The sequence below is a fragment of the Struthio camelus genome, chromosome 1 (genome assembly GCF_040807025.1).
Source record: "Struthio camelus isolate bStrCam1 chromosome 1, bStrCam1.hap1, whole genome shotgun sequence".
Lineage (NCBI taxonomy): Eukaryota > Metazoa > Chordata > Aves > Struthioniformes > Struthionidae > Struthio > Struthio camelus.
The window spans coordinates 205,894,760-205,915,758 of NC_090942.1; the positions used below are offsets into that span (position 1 = coordinate 205,894,760).

Here is a 20,999-nt window from a genome sequence, read left to right on the forward strand (position 1 = left end):
GGACTGCTTCATCTTTACCCTTTTCACTTGCTACCAAAGTTAACTGAATTCTAGATTTGCTTCAGAGCCCTGCCAACTCCCAATACACAGTATAGCTTTTGGGGGAAGAAACTCATCATCCTACCAATGGGTCTAATGCAAATCCTCCTTGTCAATGGAATTACACTAGAAATGACTGCTCTGTTCTTTACCCTACCTTTCCAACATCTATTATAGCTACTTGGAACAGGTAGGATTAGTTTAACCATCTGATTAATACAACCCCATATAAGCGTTAGCATGAGTGCTCATAAAACTAGGGTCTTTCACGCTTATTTGGTTAACAACTGACAAAAAACCAAGACAAAGACCACAGGCATCATTACAGAGGCCAAATGATCCTTTCAGGCTAGGGAAGGATAAAGCAGTAGGTTTACCCAGAAATTTGGTGAGTGTCAGACATAATTCTTACTGATCTAACAGAAAATTGCCTGACATGGTGCCCAGTTTTCCTATCACTGCATCTAGATCACTTTGACATGTAAGTGACAACTTCTCCATTAGCCTCCAAGGCAGAAAGGCAAGAGTGGGTGCATAAGAGTTTATTACTACCCTTCTGTTACTTTATGGACATGTTGTTCCCTAACCCAGGATTCAAAAATAACCAATTTCCATGATGCAAGCCAGCTGGACAATGTTAAGAAACACCATGTCTGTGAGACATCAAACCTCCTATGGCAAATGTTATGCACCAGCCGTTGGCTACCTGGGGTCCTGCAATCTGCAGAGGGACCACAGTAAATGAGCAACATACTGAATCTGTAGTCGAGATGACTTAAAACAAAGAAGCACACCACATACCTCATTGCAGTTTTCTGGAAATGCTGTGGCCTATTTCACCTTCTGTTTGCTGCTCAGTGAGATGTTCTGCATCCCTGGAGAGGGAGAAGGAAACTAGGGCAACTCCAAGTATACGACCCTGCTGGGAGTTCTAGTTATGCACATGCTGCACAGAAAACCATACACAGTGCAGTTTGCTCTGGTTCCACCAAGGTCTAGGGAGAAGAAAGAATCTGCTTTCCCAGGGAAAGTAGAAAACTTTCTCAAGCTGCTGTTATAAATACTGCAAACTATATACTTTAGTTGGAACAGGTTTAAGCTCTTCTTTAGGTAAGAAATTGAAATTGTAATATGGTCAGAAATCACTTCAGGGGTATCTTTCCAAGTCTATTATTCAGACAGGCTTGTGCTCCTGCAGGTACTTGTTGCTTCTTCAACTTGCATGGGTCACAAATATATTACCAGTTTTTAGCATCCGTTCACAAGGGGAGTGAACAACTGTCAAACTAACTGCAGTTAGACTAATTTTGTCCTTCTGTAGCTTAAGCTAGCAAACAGCACCACAAAAATCAAGCACTGCTATCAGTGGCAGAGAAGGAAAGCTAGAATGGAGCTTGGTGATGGGGATATTCACAGCAATGAGGGGAACAGTAACACTAACACCCCATTAACATGACCAGGTCAAAGGAAAAAAGTGACAAAAATTTACAGATGGCAGATGATGGAAAGCATGATTTGAAGTCAGTAACAGTGTACTTGCCAGTAAGCAAGACAGATGAAAAAAAGCTTTCAGGTAGGGCCCAGGAACTGTCCTTCTGTGGTAATTGTCCAACATGTCCTCCTTTTCAACAAGTGGAAAAAAGGTCAGTAGCAAGGAAAAGGTGAGTTACCATGGTGTTGTCCTTCCCTCTCCCACTTTCTACTGGGTGCTACTAGGTGTTTGCTTTCTTTCCTGTGCTCACTATTGGACATAAGGAGTTCTGACAAAGACTTGATGATGGAAGAGTGAAAAGAAAGGAGAATGTAGGAAGAAAGAGACATGAAGATCATTGGAAACTATCTGCAATGTTACTCATGGGAAGAAGAACAAAAGCAGACCTAGGAAGAATACGAACTAGGACAGGCTGATTGACAGTATTACCATAACAGCACTCATTCTTAACACAACACTGAAAACCTTCTTCCCTCCACATCCCTTGCTACTTAGATTAACAGGGCACATACATTTAGGTGGTAAAGGGTAGGACTATAAAAGAGTAAAGTGATAGTTAGAAATACTGTTTAAAGCAAATGAACAAACCAAGTTTCCAGAGCCCCTGTGGATACACTGATAGCAACTCAGTAATCAAAAAACAGATATCATCTGTGAGACGGTAACCTGCATGATACAGCACGGTGCGCTGACCCAAACTGTCTCCCATTTTCAGGGGCATCCTTTGTTTGGTTTTGACCGAAATGATGACCAATCTCATGTTTTTCATGCTCTAGAGCTTCTCTGGAAGTGCTTGGCTTACATATCATGCTAACTGAACATTCAAGATGCACAGAACAAGAACTCCTTGCTCATGCTCTGCTGCTCAACCCTCCTCCCCAGGAAAAGTAGTACATCTCAGTTTCAAACCATCCCTACAATATAACAAATAGTGGGGGAAGGAGGGAGAAGGAGATGAAAAACCACTCCAGCTAAAACAGTCTGTAATATCAAAAAATAATGCTGAAACACTTTTCTCTTCCACAAAGAAACCTAAATCTAACAGCTTTCAGACATCTCATTTGCATATAGAAACCTCCTATATGAGGCTCCAAGATCAGGGCTTGTTGTCTTTACACAACACTGACTCAAAAAACTTGTACTGCAAGGGTCAGGACAAACCAATTCAAGAAAGAACACTACTGTCTCACAGCTCCCTGGAGATTTCATCATGGTCACCCACCAAATGGTAGGGGCAGGTTGCATGGCCTTCTCTGCTTTTTTTAAATTTGTGCCCAAGGTATGTCCTGTTCCCCACATCTTCCTCTATGAGCACTCTTGCTCTTCTCCCTTCCCCACTCTTCTCCCATGCTCAAACGGCACAGCAAGAAATCATCTTCCTCCTTCAGTCCATCTGTTCTTCTCAAGCTGCCTTGACACTGAAGGCCTAGCAAGCCCAAATTTAACAAACCCTACATTGATCTTAGTTTGCACAGAAGCACAACCCATTTGATGGCTCACATCCAAGTCAGTATTGATAAGGATGTAGCTTTGCTAAGGCAAAGTGGGAAAAGGGAATAAAGTAGCTACTCTTATGGTCTACCTCCTGGAGCTATGGAAGAGTAGTACGGTTTCCATGACCACTGGACCACTTTGTGTTCCCATTCCTACTATCTGCTGACCCACCTGATTGTGCAAGTATTACCAGTACAGTAGTGAATTATTGCCACACCATGGGCAAGAAGTCTTGATGCCTGAAGGATCTTGGAAGACAATAGAAGGTGGAGACCCTATCTTTTTCTTTTTCTTTTTTTTTTTTTTAAATAAACAGTAGGACCACTACAAAACAAACAAAGATCAGTGGAAAAAACTTATTTAATCACCAGTGCAGTCTGGAACTGGCTACAGGAGCCCTATGCCCAATACGCCACTTTTAGTGGCATTATGATTTTGGGATTCTATGGAACTTATCAGTCATTTTTGGCAGATTCAGACACAAATGCACAATATGCATTCATGTGGCAGATAGTATATATAGCTGAATAACTCCTGTTTTGTGAAACTATTACCCAGTTGTACACAGTCTTAAATAGGCACTCTTTACAGAGACTTTCTTAACTGATATCTTCTGAAGGTGCAAAAGGAACTGTAAAGGAGTGAATTAGCAGCATGGCAAAAAGAGCAACAGAGACTGGAGCTCATATGACTTTTTAGTCTTTGGCCCGTCACTTAATCTCTCTGCCTCAGCTTCATTCTCTGGGAAGGAAGATACTTTCCATGCAAGCTACAGCTACATTAGCAAGTAGAACAGACCAATAGAGCTGATCTGATAAACAAAACAATTGGTGCCAAGTACTCGAGGTCAAAGCTACATACATTTGGGGGGGGAAAGCGGAGGTTTGTTTAAACAAAGATTGCCCCCACCCTAATATACACTTCAGGCTAGCTCCAGCTTGGTCCCTTGAACTGCATGCTCATTTGCAGCCGAGGTATGTTAGGTATGCTCCCAGAACTGATCCTCCAGTTATTCTTGTGTGCTCCAAGACTGATCACAATGGAAGCTGAAGAACAGAAAGCAGGGACAATTATGACATTTGCTTCAAAAACCAGACAAACAAAAAATTCATGTCACACCGAGTCAAAACATTAAGGTAGTCATGTCTATTGGGAGACTGAAAATGCCCGAGACATGTTCTCGATACACTTACACCAGGAAGGGGATAACTCACAGCAATGCAGTTTCCTATGGACACAGTGATCAGGACTGCGGTATTCTAACCCATCTAGGTCTGCTCTAAAAGTTGCAGTTTCACTGTCAAGACCGCAGATTGTTTTAAACTCCAGTCTTTTCACTTCCTGCATGTATCCTGTTCTTCAGGCTTCTCTGCATGCCTGTGACTCTAGCTGGTTGAAATCTAGTGGAGCGCTCAATCCGAGGACTGACATCCAGCTCAGTACATGGCAAAAACACCAACTCCATCCACCTGGTCGCAGTCAGTTACTATACCTAATAGAGGTACTGGAAGCTATCTTTCTGAAGGGCCTCTCAGCTATAACGGAAAAGGATGAGAAGTATTTGCTCATGTTTTGTGGAGAGAGGGAGATATAGCACTCCAGGATAAATTGTCAGAAGTTTAAGCTAACATACTCAGTGTGGGGCTTTTAATTGGTTTTTATGCCAAAGGAGATGAAAACAGCTCACTATTACAGTGGAGAGGTATTTTTAAAAAAAACCCCAACATCTTTCATGCAAAATCCAATAACTGACAGAGAGCTCCTACAGTAGGACTCCTGGATTAGTTTCATTGGAATAGTTCAATTCTCTTATATCAAGACTGCTTTGAGACCTGAACTGGCACAAGGCAACCGGAGATGGCCTCCAGAGGATGTGCATGAGATACTCAAGCTGGGTACAAGCCAAGTTGTGACAGTAATTTTTTTCTTCTCCCCCTTAAGGCAACATCAAGCAGGTTAGTTTACCACTAAACAGCTTAACTCTGCCTTGAAAAGGAGGAGCGCTCACACAGTTTTCCGCACAAGTGATGAGTGGCTCAGGAAGCTGCTCCTTGCTGCCTCTGCCATCACACTGCTCTTTCCACAGCCTGGCAGCAACAAGCAGAGCTCCCATGCTGGGGCTCGGACACTGCCATGCTTTTGGCATAGACTTGGCGAGTACTGTGGAGCAGCACAGCTCAGCACTTGAGCTCAAGTTACACAGATGCTGAAGATGTTAAGCCTAAAACACAGCCTCAGTGCTTCACTACCATGGATGCTCCCTGCATCTCTTTACATTAACCTCATTTTTCATTTTATTTTTCTCATTTTATCCTCCTTCCCTAATTCAGGATTTTACCATCTGGCTTCCTTCCCAGTACCCCAGCAAACCCTCCCCTCCTGCATGGAGGATAGGGTATTCTTCTTGGATTGCAGCTTTGGGAAAGAGGCAAGAAGAACAGGATATTCTGCCCAGCCTTTTGGCCTACACCACTGAGCAAAAGAACATTTCAAAGGAATATCAAATAAAACAAGCTTTCCAATCAAGAAGGATGAGCAGATGTTCATAGGAAAAACCCTCACGAGCCAAAGGGCATTCAATCCGACAAGATTTTATCACCAGACAGTCCAGGCTTGCTCTTCTCGTAGTTTTCTGCTAGCACTTCAAATAATCCCCTGGGAAAAAATAAGCTTGCCTGGCTACGTACACCACATACACCCTGTCTGTACAACGAAACAGACTTTTCACTAGCATTGGTTACAGCTGATCACAGCTTAACTGTAAGTACAAGTTATCTCTGGGCAGCTTTAAAATACAAGATTCTTTAAATACTAGCGGCAGTCTGGAGCCCTACGCACACTCACACTTGCGAGGGAAGTAGGGGAAATGCTGTCACACTGCAAGGCTACATTCCTGCAAGCAACAGCAAGAAGCTGTTTGTGCAGGGGAGATGATGGATAACCAAATAACTACCTATTGCAACATGGCCCTGAAGTTTCCTAGCTGAAGTGCAGCTCAGCTCAGCCTGCTGTAATTCCATTGCAGGGGTGACAGAAAAATTGAAGCGCTTGGGTTCATGAGAGTCAAGTCAACCAACGCAATGCTGTCCCTATAGCTAATAAAGCACCGTCTCGTGAGCTGAGCAGGCAAAGGATTCATAGACACTTTGGTTATATGCTTCGCTATAGCGGATTTTTACATTAGAAGATGTTTTACTGTATTTGAGTGAACCTGCAGGAAAGTTAAACATGTTTTGTTAGTGCTTGATTTTCCAGTGTTCAATGTCTTCCTGAAAGTATTTTTGCTGATTTTTTTTTTTTTGTCAAGAGGGATGTATATAATATTTGATGTTATCACATGATCCCTTTCTTGAAGATCATAGGCTTTCTGATCCGAGAATCTATTAGGCTTGGTGATAAGTCTATTACTACAGCAACAAGAATTTGCATTAGTCTTCGCTGAAATATCACTTAAAGTGACATGCAAATTGTAAGAACTGAACAAGTCACAAGATATTCCTAGATTTACCTCAACGCATCCAGCCTAGACCGGCAGTTATCCACATTTAAAGAAAAAGAAACAGAAACATCACATACAAAGAGAAAAGCAGCATCTCTTATAAATCACTAAGCCTCTTCTGGATTTGTAATCTGCTAAAAGTGCTAAGCAGACTTTAATATGCAATACATATTGAATCACTACACATAGACGCCGTTCTCATCTTCGGGTGAAGAGATGTTCGCATCACGAGCACACTTAACTGCTTCAGGTATTCAGGGCTCTACTGGTACAAAATAAGTTTTCCTCAAAAATGCATAAAAACAGAAGGCAAACAGTAAGCGTGCTGCAGTGCCTGGAGATGATGCACGATTTAAGAGATGAGTAAGTATTTCTTCTGTTTTAGTTTGCTTTGGGATAAATCCCAATAGCTTTTGGCGGGGGAGGGCAGAGGGGAGAAGAATGAAAAGCTGGATGCACTAAAGCACGCAAGCGGTAGAATAATTTTCTTTCTTTCTAAAATGGCTCCTTTGTTTCACCGCCTTTGTCACAAAACCGGCTTGCTGTGATCTGTTGCGCTGACTGAATCGGGACAGCGGTCCCCCCCGCGCCGGCTCCCCTCCTGCGACCGCGAAGGAAAGCGGCCGCGGTGGGGACACGCATGAGCGCAAGAGAGCACAAACACCGATCTAACAGCTCGCTCAGAAGCGGGTGCAAGTTGAACACGCGATAACCGGGTGGGGGCAAGAGGGAGGAAGAAGAGAGTGCCATTTAAAAATCAGTAAACAAAGAGGACCCCAAAGCAGGTCCTGCTCGCGGTGTAAGCGGGGCCCCGGAAGCCCGCTCAGCTCGCTGCGGTGGCTGCCGACTGCAGGGGCCGCCCGGCAGCGGCGCGGCGCGCACCGCGGAGCCGCAGCGCCTGGCGCCCGCCCTCCGCCCCCAGCCGCCCCTTAAGGGAGTGGGGGGAGAGGGCAAAAATCGCAGGGGGGAATAAACAAACAAACATGGCAGCCCCCCCCCCCACCACCACCACCACGCAGCGCCTTCCCGCAAAGGGCGCCGCACTCAGAGCGGCGCAGCTCCCCCTCCGCGACGCCACGGGCAGGCTGCGGCCGCCCGGCCCCTCTCCCGCCGTCGCTAGGCGACCCGCCGGGAGCGGGAGCGGGCGCCCGGCCCGCCCGCCGCCCCGCACTCACCGCTCGCGGCCGCTACAGCCCCATGGCGCAGCCCCGCCGCCGTCCCGGGCCGTCGTCGCCGGGCGGGAGCAGGCTGCGGCGCCGCCGCGATCTGGGTCACTCGGCGCGGCGCCCCGCGAAGGTGAGAGGAGGAGGAGGAGGCGGCGGCGGCGAGGAGGGGGAGGAGGAAGGCGGGCGGCGGTGACGCCTACCGGCGGGCGCGGGCGGCTGTGCCCGCCGCCGAGCCGCAGCCTGCGGGCCGGGCCGGGCCGGGCCCCAGGGCGGCCCGAGGGGACGCAGCCCCGGGCCCAGCCCCGCGGGGCGGGCGGGCCGGCGGCCCCCTCAGCTCGGGCCCTGCCGGACTCCCCCAGCGGGAGGTCGCCCGTTCCCGCGGCGAGAGCGGATCCTGTTCGCCCCGGCGGCCCTGCCGGGGGATGGGGCAGGGCTGCGCGGCCCAGCGAGGGACAAGCGCAGCGCCCTCGGGCCTGGCTCACGGCACAGGAGGGAGCCCCAGCTCTCCTGAGCTAACTGAGCTATGTTTCTGAGACCTTCCCCCCCCCCCCCCCCCACCGTTGCCAAGGAAAGGTGATACCTGTCTGGGTCTGTGCCTAGAGGACAGTTACAGCATCACAGCAGAGCTGGGGACATCTCCACGGGGTTAAGGGCACAGCTGGCTAGGGCAGCATCCCAGACAGGCAGCCTCCTACCTCCACATCCCATCCCACCCACCAACTGAGGAGCTCAGGTCCTTTCCTTCCCAGCACGATAACCGGAGGGCTTTTCATCAAAGTTTAAGCCTGCTAAGCACAATCCTAGGCATGCCACTCTATTATACAGCTCTCCCCTCCAAGAGGGGAGGGACTGCTGCTTGTCTGAAGCATCCACAGAAGCACTGAAAGTTGCCCAGTGCCGCAACTGCTGCCAGTAGCAAACAGTCCTGCTTTCCGTTTGTCATTACTGCTACACACATCTCTCCAGATGATCCTTTGAAGCTGTAAGCAGGCTGTCAGGCCACACTGGCACCCCTGAACTGTCCAATAGAGTCTTAGCATTTTCAAAAGGACAAGTAACAGCTAATTAACCTCTTTTTAAAGTGCTTCCTGTGCTGCACCTGAAAATAGCTTTCTGCACTGCACCTGAAAATAGCTTTCTGCATGCTTGTTAAAGGGACATGGTTTATTTTTCTTCCAAGTCCCCCCCTTTTCAGTCATTTTCAGTCCATAATCAACTAGTACATTGAAAAAGCATGATGAAAACATTAAGGTCGTCCAGTCAAGCACTTAATGACTAGGCAATGCTGTTCATGTCTCACACCCAAGGCGAAACAGGCCACTACTTGATCCTCATCTTCTACCAGAGCTAGATAGGTCCTCTTCCACTTCATGACATCATTATGCCCAATACACCTGACTGGCAGATATTTTGATCTGCAGAGCTGACACTGAAAAGCAGAGACAGGCTAAGCAGCCTATGCTGTCCACTAGCTACCAAAGCCCAGTGCTCAGAGGAACCCCACTAAACAGCAGGTTTCAGACTGCAGCTTAACAACCTCTTTTGTGTGTGTCATGTTTTGTACACTGAAGTAAGGCTTGAACCTTAATTCCATGCAGCAATGCAACCAGAAAACTAGTTCCTTCTCCTGCATTATAGTGATATTTCCAGTTTCTAGATCACAACCCCCAACTCCTTGCCCCGAGATCCTTTCTCTCCATTTCTCTGCCTATCAGGACCTGCTCTAGCACTAGATAGGAGGAGCCATTGCATCCCCAAATGCATTAAATCTAGTAGTGGTGAACTTTCACAGGCTTCAGTAGCCAAATTCAAGTATGCTTTGCCCAAATGGGTGCACACTGAACTTTAAGACAATTCATCCACAATTGTGGAAGATATATCCCAAGCATCAAAAAAGAGACAGATCTGTGCTACAAGAGTAGCCTTTCCCCCTTCCCCAAATGCAATACTCCGGTCCACAAATGTGGAGGAACATAAAACATAGGCTGGAAAGGACCGTTGACTCTAATCCCTTGCTCCTGTGGCAAACTTCTGAAAGATGCTATAGACCACAGTTAATTAGTCTTCAATGGAGGAAAAAACAAAAAAACACCCACCAAAACAATAACAAAAAAGATTTCTCTTCTGCTACACTTACAGGTGGCTACCTGAAAATCCCATGTCTTTGATAGTTAAAAGTCTAATTTTCAGCCTAAAATTATTAATGGCTAAATTACACTGGCCCATAGCCATCCAGTTGGTCATTTCTTCCTTGCAGTCATTTGCAACAGAGTTTATGGCAAGAGTTCTTGTTAATCTTTGGAAACAATACAAAAAGCAAGGCCGTGTTTTTCAAGAGGCCAGAGCGACAAATTCAAAAATATCCAGTTCTCATACAGAGTTTCAGTCCCCCTTTGTGTTAATGACTCTTCCAGCTTCTTGTTGCCAAGAAGTTTACTTAATGCACTCCTACTTCGTGTGTTAAGTTCAGTCCTCAGGTAACTCCGTTAGGGCTGTGACTGCTGTAGGTTTTTTGTCCTCTAACATTGCGTTGCCGGAGCAAAAACCTAGCTATACTGGCTACCTGACAGTGTTTGCCTTGTTCCTCTCCGACTTAATTAACAGCTTCCCTGAAGCATCATAGCACACACTTTCTTTAAGCAGCAGATCTAGCTTTCTCTGAACAATGCTCTTGTCTAGGAAATCAGTAATCCTATCAAAGGAAAACACCATACTTGATTAGTCATATTTGCCCTTGCTAAGGTCATGCTTTAGTTTATTCCATCTTCCTTCACGTCTTCAGAGCAGTTTTTTTCTTTTTTTAAACACTAACTTAAAAGACCAATAGTCCCTTATTGAGGCCAATAATCTTTGGGTTTTCCAGATTACCTTCTGCCATTTCTCTGAAATTTGGCAGTACACTGCTAATCTGTGGTCATATAGTGCCATTCCAGACTTGATAACAAGTGACTTGTCAAAAACCTATCGAACTGCAGTTTTATGGACCCATTCACTCTATCTTGGGACTGAAGTTGCCTACGACTCTACCTCCTGTGCTCAGCATCATTGTCCTCACTAAGGTTTGAGCCAAAAATAATATTTTAAAGGTTACAGGGGCATGGATAAAAAAATGCAAACAAACAGCTCTTATGATTATAAACAGCTAGAAATTTTTTTCTATGCTGTACTTTGCTACAAACACAGTTCTTTTTAACTTATAGCAGAAATAATACCTCTGTTTAGAAAGAGCAGTGAAATATATATTAGAAAAGTAGATACAGGATCCTACTAGTTGAGCAATGTCACACTTTCCCAGCAATAGCTCATAGAGCCTGCTGTGAGTAATAAAAGCCAGCAAGGTCACCTGCATGATTAATTTAGTGTTGAAAGAAGGTGACAAGAACAGCAAAAATAGATAGCAACAGACCTAGCTCAGATATTGGTGACAAACCAAAAGCTCAAATTGCTCTTTATCTTGGATAGAGGTCCTTGTCATACAATTTACTGATAGAAACAAGGCTGACAAAGAGCCTGCATACTATGCCCTTGTGAAAAACCTCATGTGGTTCTGACACCTTCCAGCACTTTTCTTTCCACAGGAGAAGTACCACCCAAGCACTATTACATACATATATGAAATTACTCTTTGGTTAATATTTTCACAGAAGGACAGAACTTATTTCTTTTTTTTAAAACAAAAATATTTTTTATTTTGTAATAAACAGATCACAGCAGAAATATTTCACTTGTATTTGTAGTCTACTCTTTAAAACAGACAAAAGAAAGCATATATTTTGCACAACACTGGAAGAGTCATACAAGTTGTAGGCAGGAAAGATAGGAAAGGAATAAAGACAAACCCCTATTTACATAAGGGTTTTCTTACCTTGCTTTTAGAAGCCAATAGCTCAGATTATCGTTCTGGTTACTCCTGGTTTTACTCAAGACCAGACAGGGTACTCTCAGCATAAATTAAAACCTTCTCAACCCTGCTTTTAATCCTACTCACCTGCCCCAGGCTTCAGGGGACCTTCTGTCAGCTGGGCATTGTCAGGGTGTGATTGACACAGCTGTGTCTTTAATTGTGCTGCTAGCACTTTTCCTGGGCTGGGACCTGTGGATCAGCTGAGAGTTTTTATATTTTATTTCTTAGTGGTTGATCTTCTGGCTCTGTTAAGCCAGGAGTGACTTAAGAGGCTGCAATGCAAGAGGCAACTGGTGACAGTGCTGTGCATTTAAAAGAAAATTGCTGTAATGGAAGCATACTGCTAAGTCTAAAGATACTTGTGATATCAAAGGAACAATAGCAGATTAAGCACTATAAAACCAACTGCTGTGTTTATTACTTGGACTGAGCTGAATAAACTTTTTTGCTTGTGGGAAAAAAATGTGTATTAAACAGGTTATACCTTTCTCCTAGCACCCTTGTCTACTGAAACACATCAAGTCTGATTTCAGTTCAAACAGCTATTTGCCCTCATTCCATGTGGAAATGCATCACACCTCTTGTCATTCAGAAACCACTGTGTTTATATGAAACTGTACAGGGCCTTGGCATTAGACCTCCATAAGAAAAGACCAAACACTGGTATGTGGTGAAATAGAGGCTTTCCAGACCCAGTAGCAAACAGATGGCAAAAGAACTCTGTAACTGGTGAATCAGATGCTAGGACTTTTGTCAAGATGTTCAGATAGGAACTAAGTTCAGATGACCCTAGGTGTTTGAAGCCATCGAGCCAATGTCCAGCTGTGCCTTCTGGGAGGTGTCATATGGTGCAGGCTGAACAGGATGCTCAGGTAAAAGTGCAGGGGGGAGGACAACACTTGGCTGAACCCAAGTCATTACTGCTCTGCACACATGCATTTAGGGTGTAAGTTCCTTGAAGAAAAAAAGTTCCGTAATAGTTATTGCAGGGGAGGAATGAGGCTGCTGACGGGAGTAGGAATCATGCGAGAGGTATGCTAGCCATTGCTAGCTCTGTAGTGAAAGGTGTCTATATATGTGTTTGATATCTGGCTGCTGGACTGTACTACATATGCAGCAGGACAAGTGCTCGCAATACAGTTCTTATCCTACATCACGGTAGCCAAGAGCTTTTATACATCTGCCTGGAGCTTTATAGTTTATGTTGAATAAATAAAAAGAGACATAACAGATATGGAAACAGCTCCTCTTGGGGATCCACGAGAACCTAGAAATTTGCACTAAATGTCTGTGCATTTGCTTAGGTGTAAGAATCATTGCAGTTCCGGAGTCTTTCATCTGAGGATACTCATATGCAAATTGGGTTAGCATCTTTGTTTGTCTGATACTGCACAATACATCTATGAGCCTCTATGCAACTATGTAATCAGGCTAGGATTTACTGGATGGGATTTGGGGTTTGCAATTCACTCATCTCTATTCTAAGCAATGTCTCTAGGCAGTCAGCTTGATGTGTTGCAGTCAGGTACTCCCCTCTTTGGTGTCCATGCACATTCAAGTAGGTGTTGACTGCATTCCTGGGAGCTGTGTACTTGATGGGTGTATGGGTACTGTTATAAAGGTCCCCAGGCATTCACCACTAAGTTAGAGTCAGACTCTTATACGATGGATTATTTCAGCTTGAGCTGGGTGCCTCCGAAGAGGGACCCCGCCCTGGAGTAACACGATTCTTTTGTACATTAGTTTTGCGTTACATCATTTTTACTGACCAATATACTTTTAGGGCAGGGGTCTTATACTACTTCCATTGGTTAACTTAGTTGCTAAGCTAAAGTTAAACAAATACATTGCTTATTATTCCTCCCAGAGGTTGCATGCGCTTCATTCACACCGTCCTTTTATCTTCTTGGCAGATGGTTTATTCTTACTCTCTTACCAGTGACATGCAACTTTTGGTCCATTGTGCGGTCTTCCTGTTTACTCAGTGATTCTAGCTGGTTCTGCAGTTGTTCTGTCAGCAGTATCCCACAGGTTCGGTTAAAGCTGAAGCTTAGGCCTGCAGGCTTCACTACTCCAAGTACCGATGCTAAGTTAATCACGGTTATGCCAATGGAAATAACGGCAGTTTTCTTACAGGTACTGACCTGTAGATGTCCCACCCCCAACTAAATGCACACATACAGCTGGTCTGCAGAATGCCATAGAAAAGTGCTATAAAGAACTATCCTGCTGTGGTAAAGAGAAGGATGAGATGACAAAATTCATTTCCAATCTCTAACCTACATAATTTTGTTTGTTTAACAAATCTGGTTACCTAGTTAAAAAACAGAGCACTGTGAAAAGAATTATTTTCTTGCTATTTGTGGAATCATTTTGATTCTTGGCATCTGTCTCCACGCTCTACTTTGAAATATTGGAACGGCTGTCATTTCTTTGTGCCTAACTCAGGACAAGTATCACATACAGAAGTTTCTATGATGATGTATTACATGACTCTGGCACATTGGTGTTGTAGCAGCTACAGCAGTCTGCCCACAGCCTTTATGATCATTTCTTAAACCGCTCTCCTAGTCATTTTGTTCATTTACAGCGCCACACTTTGTTTCACTCATATCCCTTTGACTGAAGATGCTGTACAGTTTAGCACAGAAGACAATAACAAAAGCATGTAGATGATGATAACATGAGAGATGATGTGTGTCAGGCTTACTCATACAGCCTTTAGAGAGATGACAGCTAAGTAAAGCAGCCAGTATGTTCATTTAGTTTCCCCTTCTCTTGAAGTAAAGAATTCTAAAGGACTTCATCTTCGTATGAATTAAGCACTTAATGCTATAATGCTTTAATTTAAATTGTTGTTTGTTCTTGCCATGCAGAAAGATTTGCAAAACTAAACAAAAACAGCATTGTAGACATGAATATCAAATCCTATATACTAAAAGATGCTTGCTTTTTCATCATAATAAAAGTGAACAAACTTGAATATGCTGGTTAACATCATACTGTGTCCTGATCTTCTCCAGTAAGATGTGTGCCAACCGTATTTATGTATGTATGAAGAATAAAGCTTTGTATTTATAATAAATAATTTTTTGAAACAAATTCTGAGCAAGGGAAACAAAAAGGGACATGAACATTTCTTATGTATTCTTCTTTTCATTTATTCCCTGTAATTAATCAGATCCACACTTTGAATGCATTTGCTACATTTCATTCAAGGATTACAAAGTGTTACACAAACAATGATTCATGAAGATTCACAACCCTTGGTGAGTTGGATAAATATTTATGAAAATGTCATACAGATTGGCAAACTGAGTCACAGAGAAGTGATGTTTGTAAAAAAAAAAAATCCACTAATTTTGCATGCTTCCTTTTTTTGGCATATCCAATTAAAAAATTTGCAACTTCTTTTTTCAGATGTGTTGAATATATGTACAGCTCCAAAGAAGTCAATGACAACTGGATTACAAGAGCAGCAAGTGGGGAGCCCCAAAAGACTGGCCATGTCTGAAAATTTCAGCATAAATGCCTTGCTTGTGGTTGAACATCCATTCCTCTTCCAGCGAACGTGAATCTATTGCCAGAGTAACAGCTGATGGGAGCTACTGAGATGATGCCTGAAGAGGGTTTAAATGACAGAATCCCAGGCTATGGCATACATTGCACTGTTTTCTCCTGTCTCATTATAAGCATTGAGGAGGCAGGTGGAAGTGCAAAAGACCTGAGAAAACTTTTAATATTATTTATTTCTCTGTATGTAAGCAATACTGTTCCCTTTAAGAATTAACTTTGCAGATTGTGTCTGGACTGCAAGCACCATGTCTTTAAAAAGATGCTAGTTGGTGAAGCAGGCAAATTCACTGCTTGATATTCCATGATTGTTCTTATGATACATTTACACCCTGAAGGATAACCATGTGCGGAAGTGATGGTTTCCCAGGTTATGCAGGAAAGTAGAATGCCGGCCTAGTGTAGATAGCAGGGAGGATCCCCGTGTAGGGTTGCATTGCATTTTGAATGCCTACCCAATCCTAATCACTTGTGACAGAACTGGGTTTTGCCAGGTTAGTGTAAGATTCTGACTGTAGGGCCAGAAGATAATAATATAACTAAAACAGAGATTCCAAAAAAATAATACTTCCTGCCTCTTCATGGAAAACAAACCTAAAGAGCAAGAAGAGAATGTAAAGTACATGCAGGCTTGGAAGAAGAGGTGATCATTTTCAGTCTTTGGAGTGTCAGACAAAACAGAGGTGTTTTGTTTAAGTCTTTCTAACTAAGTTGCATCCAAGGCCAAACTAAAATATTTGTTGCTGTGTTCAGTGATTTGTAGGGAAATTAGTAGTTTGTAATGGTTCTTTCAATACTTCATATTATTCTTCTGAATTCTTTTTTTTCTTCTCTGATATGCCAGAAAGTGGCATATTATTCTTCTGATACCCCAGAAGGTGAACTAGACTAGCATAAGAAGAACCTCCTTTGACTTTGCCTGAATTGCAGAGAAAGAATCACCTGGGCAGTGAAAACAGTGTTTCTTGTTCACTGGACAACAGATGCCGTAGTCATTTTTAGAGTAGTATTTCCAGCAGTGATTTAGGGACCGTTAATTATCTCTAAACCTAGAACAGACAGATGTTCCGTGGACCTATCATTGTAGTACTGTAGGTGTATAGTATTTTCAGTTAAAAGTCTGATGATAAAGGTGCATAGTGACTTACAGAAAACTGACACTGGTCTATTGGTCTAGCCTGCATGGATACCCCTCATGCAGAGCAGGGGAAATGCCAGCAGCATCCCTGCAGCAGAGAAGACAAGCCTTTGGAAAGATTGGATTTGGAAAGATTTAAAATCCTCAGTCTTCAGTATTGCTTATGGCCAGAGAAAATTCAGAAAATTAAAACTAAGGGCAAAATAATTGCCTGCAGTGTGTGATTTACTCAGCATGTGGGCCTTTGGAGGCTGGGGACCATTCACGGAGAGGTTTTATGCGACTGAAAAAAGGTGGCTGCAGACAGCATATCAGGAGCTGCACTGGGAACTGCTTGTTGATCTTTATGGATATCATGCCTTAAAGTAACTGTGCCTAGGGAGTTTACATCTCTTAGATTCTGTCTTAACCAAATGAGGAATTTTCTGCTTGTCAATATTTGCATGCACATTTCAGGAACCTCCCAGGAGCTGGAGATTTGTCCTGGCAATATTGACCACAAAAGGTCTTCAGACCTGTGACGTGCACATCATAATTGCAGTCATTCGTAGAAAAGTCACTGAACACAGACTCTTCCCTGGGAACTGTTCCTAGCCATGTTTCTAAACTAAGCTTGGGGAAAAACTGTATTCAAAGGAAGATAATATGGGGAAACTCTTGTAGCAATGACAGAATTCTGAATTCTGCTTTCCATCCACATATTTCCCCTCATTTGGTGTCCTCTTACCTAATCTTTATTGCAGTCTTCTAATTCTGGCTAACAGTTCTAGCTCAGCATGATGTTGAAATTTAGGTGCACTTTCTCTTGGGTACTACAATGGTAATGCAGGCCTAAATCTCTTGAGTGCCAGTTGTCCTTCAACCCTCCCCACAATTCCGTCTTGCGCCTGGAAGTTCAGAAAAATGTTCTGAGAACTCTTCATGACAGGACCAAAGATTTTCTGTTTATTTAAGCCTACAGGAGGTTCTTCCAGTTCTAGTGAAGGTATATATGAGGAAGCACCATATTAATGGTGACCAAGGAGTGTAGATCCACCACTGAAGTGTATCTGACAATAGAAGTTAAAACTGCATCCGTTCCCCACCCTCACCCTGGTTTAGTAACACTTGCTTATATCTCATTAGCGCAATCTCATTGCATAGGAGAAGCGCTGTGAGATAGCCGCCCCCTGACCAATTGTAAACTTTCACTGATATTTTAGGTTCTCTGAATAAGATCTGTAGCTGTCCCAACACCGACCTGAAATCTGCCTGCTCAGAACCTCAGAAAAATTTGTGTTGTTCCGTCAAAGAAACTTGCTCCACAAAAAGTGTTCACCTCCTCATACTGATGGAAGTGAACAATAATCACTCATTTGTGAAACAAAACCAGTGTTGACAAATCTTACAATGCTATCATGACATTTATGCTATTTAATGCATTTGTTAAAGTTCCGATAGCCTGAGTCTAGAGTTTTCAAGAGAATGTCACTCTTCATTAAAGGAAACCAAAAAAAAAAGTCTTTTGGTTGTGGAAAAAAGCTTGAAGGTATGAAGAGAGTGTAGCCTAAAGCTTAGAAATTAGAAAGCATACTGATGTTACTTAATGTTTTCGAGTCACTTGAGAATAAATTATTTTTTTTTACTAGTATTTACACATAAAGTTACATCCTGCCTTCATTGTAGTAAGTAGCACAACTCCCATTGATTTTACCAGGGCTTAGATTTCTCCCTGTCTCTGCTTTTAGTCTTATGCAGTTGCTACAGAATTTTCAAGTTGTTTTTAAGTTGTTTTTCTTTTTTAGAAAGAAATGAGAAATCTAGCACTGAACAGCAGAAACGCAGAATCAAACTGACATGCAGCACAGAGCAAGCCTTGCTATCTTCCTGAAAAATATAAGCCTTTAGCATTGCAGAGGTTTGTTATGGAGAATTTTACTATCCTAAGTGGCGGCAGTAGCACATTTTGAATTTAGGTCAACAGATATTTGTCAAAGTCCCTAACACAATCACATGAAAATTCTCCTAAAACAATCCATCTGTGTCTTCTCATTTACCATGGTACTCCTCTACAGTACTCTTCTTGGGTAGTTTTGAGCTGGATTTTGTACTCAGAGGCTCCTTCTTATTTCCGTTAACAAATGGCTATCCTGAAACAGATCCTGTTTGAAATGATTCTTAGACTGCAGCTTCTTAAATCAAGAGATTCGATATAGCAAATCCTACCATCTTCCTGTGATTTTCTTTTAATTGGGTTTGAAAATGAGGGAAATCCAGTGTGATCACATTAGGCTAAGGCATGGCTTGCATTGCCATAAAAGGGAGTAAGATTGTCTTTCTGAAATGCAACGATAACCTGTACTTTCACAGGAAATACCCTGAGAACGTCGCAAAGATAAGAGTAGCTAATAGCACAGTGAGTATTGTAATTTGCTCCTGGAAAAAGTCAACAGCATTTTATTTCTCACCAATCAATATGCAGGAGCATGACATTCTGCTTCAGAATATATGTTTCTTGTTTATCAATTACAAGAAAATAGAGCCAAACCCAAGACTTGTTCATAGAAAGCCTTTTTTTGGTTAAGAAAACTGAAAATTTAATTTCAAACTAAAATATTTACTGAATTTTTAAAACCAAAATATTGTCATTTAAAAAATGGGAAAGCTACTTAGAAAAATTGAGGCTTCTCCCAAAGCACTTTTAAGCAGAGCATATGTTCATATAAAACTTAAATACAGCTTGAATCCTCACTTTTGTGAGCTGATTTGTAGTTTAGTCAGTGACAATGTAGTCAGCTACATGGAGCTGTATTTTTACTTGTGGTCAGTAAATACTGTGGTATCTGGAGGAGGAGTTTGTGCGCATGTACTCTAGCACGAGAAGGGACTGCACCATGCTTCAGGGCTTAAATTGTAAGGGGAATAACAATTCTCTTTTGCCTACAGCCAGCTCTTAATCATCTTCCTTTTAGCTGGTGAAATTGTCCTAGGTAAAAGTGTTGTTTATGGCACTAAAATCTTGATTTGTTTACAAAGAAGATACTGTAAAGCTATTCTAATATGCACTCCTCATTCTTGACCAATACTAACCATACAGAGACATTTAAAGAACAAATTATACAATATGCCTGCTCTCTCCCAGAAAGTAATTGTCAAAAGGATGAAGCAGTGGTTTCACCCAAGTGATGACTAGGGAACACCAAGATCAGGCAGCTGCCAGAATCTGTCCTTTACGCTCTGAAATGTAACATTCCACTAAGCCTATGCTCTGTTTCTTACCTACCAACAATGCATCCCAGGGGGATAAAACACACAAAACTAGGGGTTTGAATTGGAACATAGGCACTTAGAACAGTAAAACAGAAACACCCTTTGGGCAAATGTTTTCCACTTGTCAGAACAAGTTGGTAATGAAGTACAAACTGATTTCCTTAGAATCAGCTTTTTGGTAGCTTTCAGGTTTCACAGATTCCCAGGCTGAGGGCCTCAGAGAATACTCTAATAGAGAGAAGAGCTGTTGACATTGTGTCTGGTTATTCTTATGCCATTTCACTCTGGCTTACAAAAAGCCCAGATGATAATACTTGGTGTTTTCAAAGATTAACAAGCTCCTTGCTATACCATCATTAGGTAGGCAGTTAATATTCTAACTTTGCATATGGAAAAATGTAAGCAAAAGAGCTATAAGAGATGATTGCTATCATAATATCTTGAGAAGGCACAGGTGGCCTGTTTGGGTCAAGTGTGTAGAGTACTACCACTGACTGATGGAAGGAAGGTGATGACCCTGTTTAGCCAAATACTATCTTCATAGGCTGGCAGATGTGCTCCTCCAGCCTCACATCCTTGGTGTTGTTGGACAGCTGCGTCAAGCTTAGGTCATGGTACGTGTTCCAAGGGAGAGAGATTTTTTTTTTCCCCCAAGCACAGCCCTGCCTAGTTAGTTGCATGGCTAGACTCTTCCAGAGAGTGGATCTGGGACAAAGTCATGCCACTGGCTTCTGACTAGGGATTTGAAAGGCTCATTGGTTGCCTTGCACACCACCCACCTGGGAATCCCATATCTAATTGATCTAAAAAAAGGTTAAATGCCCCCAGGAGGTTGAGAAAGAGAGATAAAATGAGCCTAGTATTTAAATAGAGAGGGGAAAAAAATGCAGTTTTTAAGGAATAAGCTGAGATGTAGAATATTAACCTAGCAAAGGCAGAAAAAGTAGGTAATGTTAAACTTTAGTATTTTAGAAGAAGAAGGGAGAAAGGGAGTCTTTCCCTTTCAAGGGAGATTGATCTAGGAGTGTAGTATAAAGCTAGCCTAGTCTATGATGATTAAAAAAAAAAAGAAGGGCAATAGAAGACTTTTATGTTGTGTCTCTGATTCAGGGCATCAGTTTCTTATACAGGTGCCAATGATCTGTGAACCTACATCCTTTCAGTGAGGAGGAGGTTGCTCAACAGCACATGTTTACTAAGAAGCCTTTGTGGGGTGACTAACGAGCAGAGGGATGGCCTGGGGAAATGTTTCTGTAAACCCAGAGGCTTTGTCTTTCTCAGCCTACTGCTGCCTTTGCTGTACTGATGTGGTTTTGTACTCCTTTGTTCCTAGAGCAGGGCATCCCAAAGATGATATGGTCAGCGCTGGCTGTGATGGTGCCATTTGTGGGTACTGACAACACTATAGCTCTGGATACTAGCTCTGTGCTAGGCTGTGTGTACGC

At 42.9% G+C, this 20,999-nt stretch overlaps 1 protein-coding gene across 3 annotated transcripts in view; it reads right to left on the reverse strand.

Annotated features, from left to right (window-relative positions):
• Window positions 1–20,999, reverse strand: part of ELMOD1 (ELMO domain containing 1) — a 59,914-nt gene that overhangs the window by 37,739 nt on the left and 1,176 nt on the right. Inside the window, exon 2 of one of the 3 annotated variants that reach the window (XM_009683804.2) lies at window positions 841–914. The exons of 1 other annotated variant lie outside the window; for it this stretch is intronic. The gene's annotated coding sequence lies outside the window, so the exon portion shown is untranslated. Of the gene's footprint in view, window positions 1–840; window positions 915–7,699; window positions 7,824–20,999 lie in introns of those variants that run through there. One more of the 3 variants, XM_068930343.1, reaches the window with a different exon arrangement.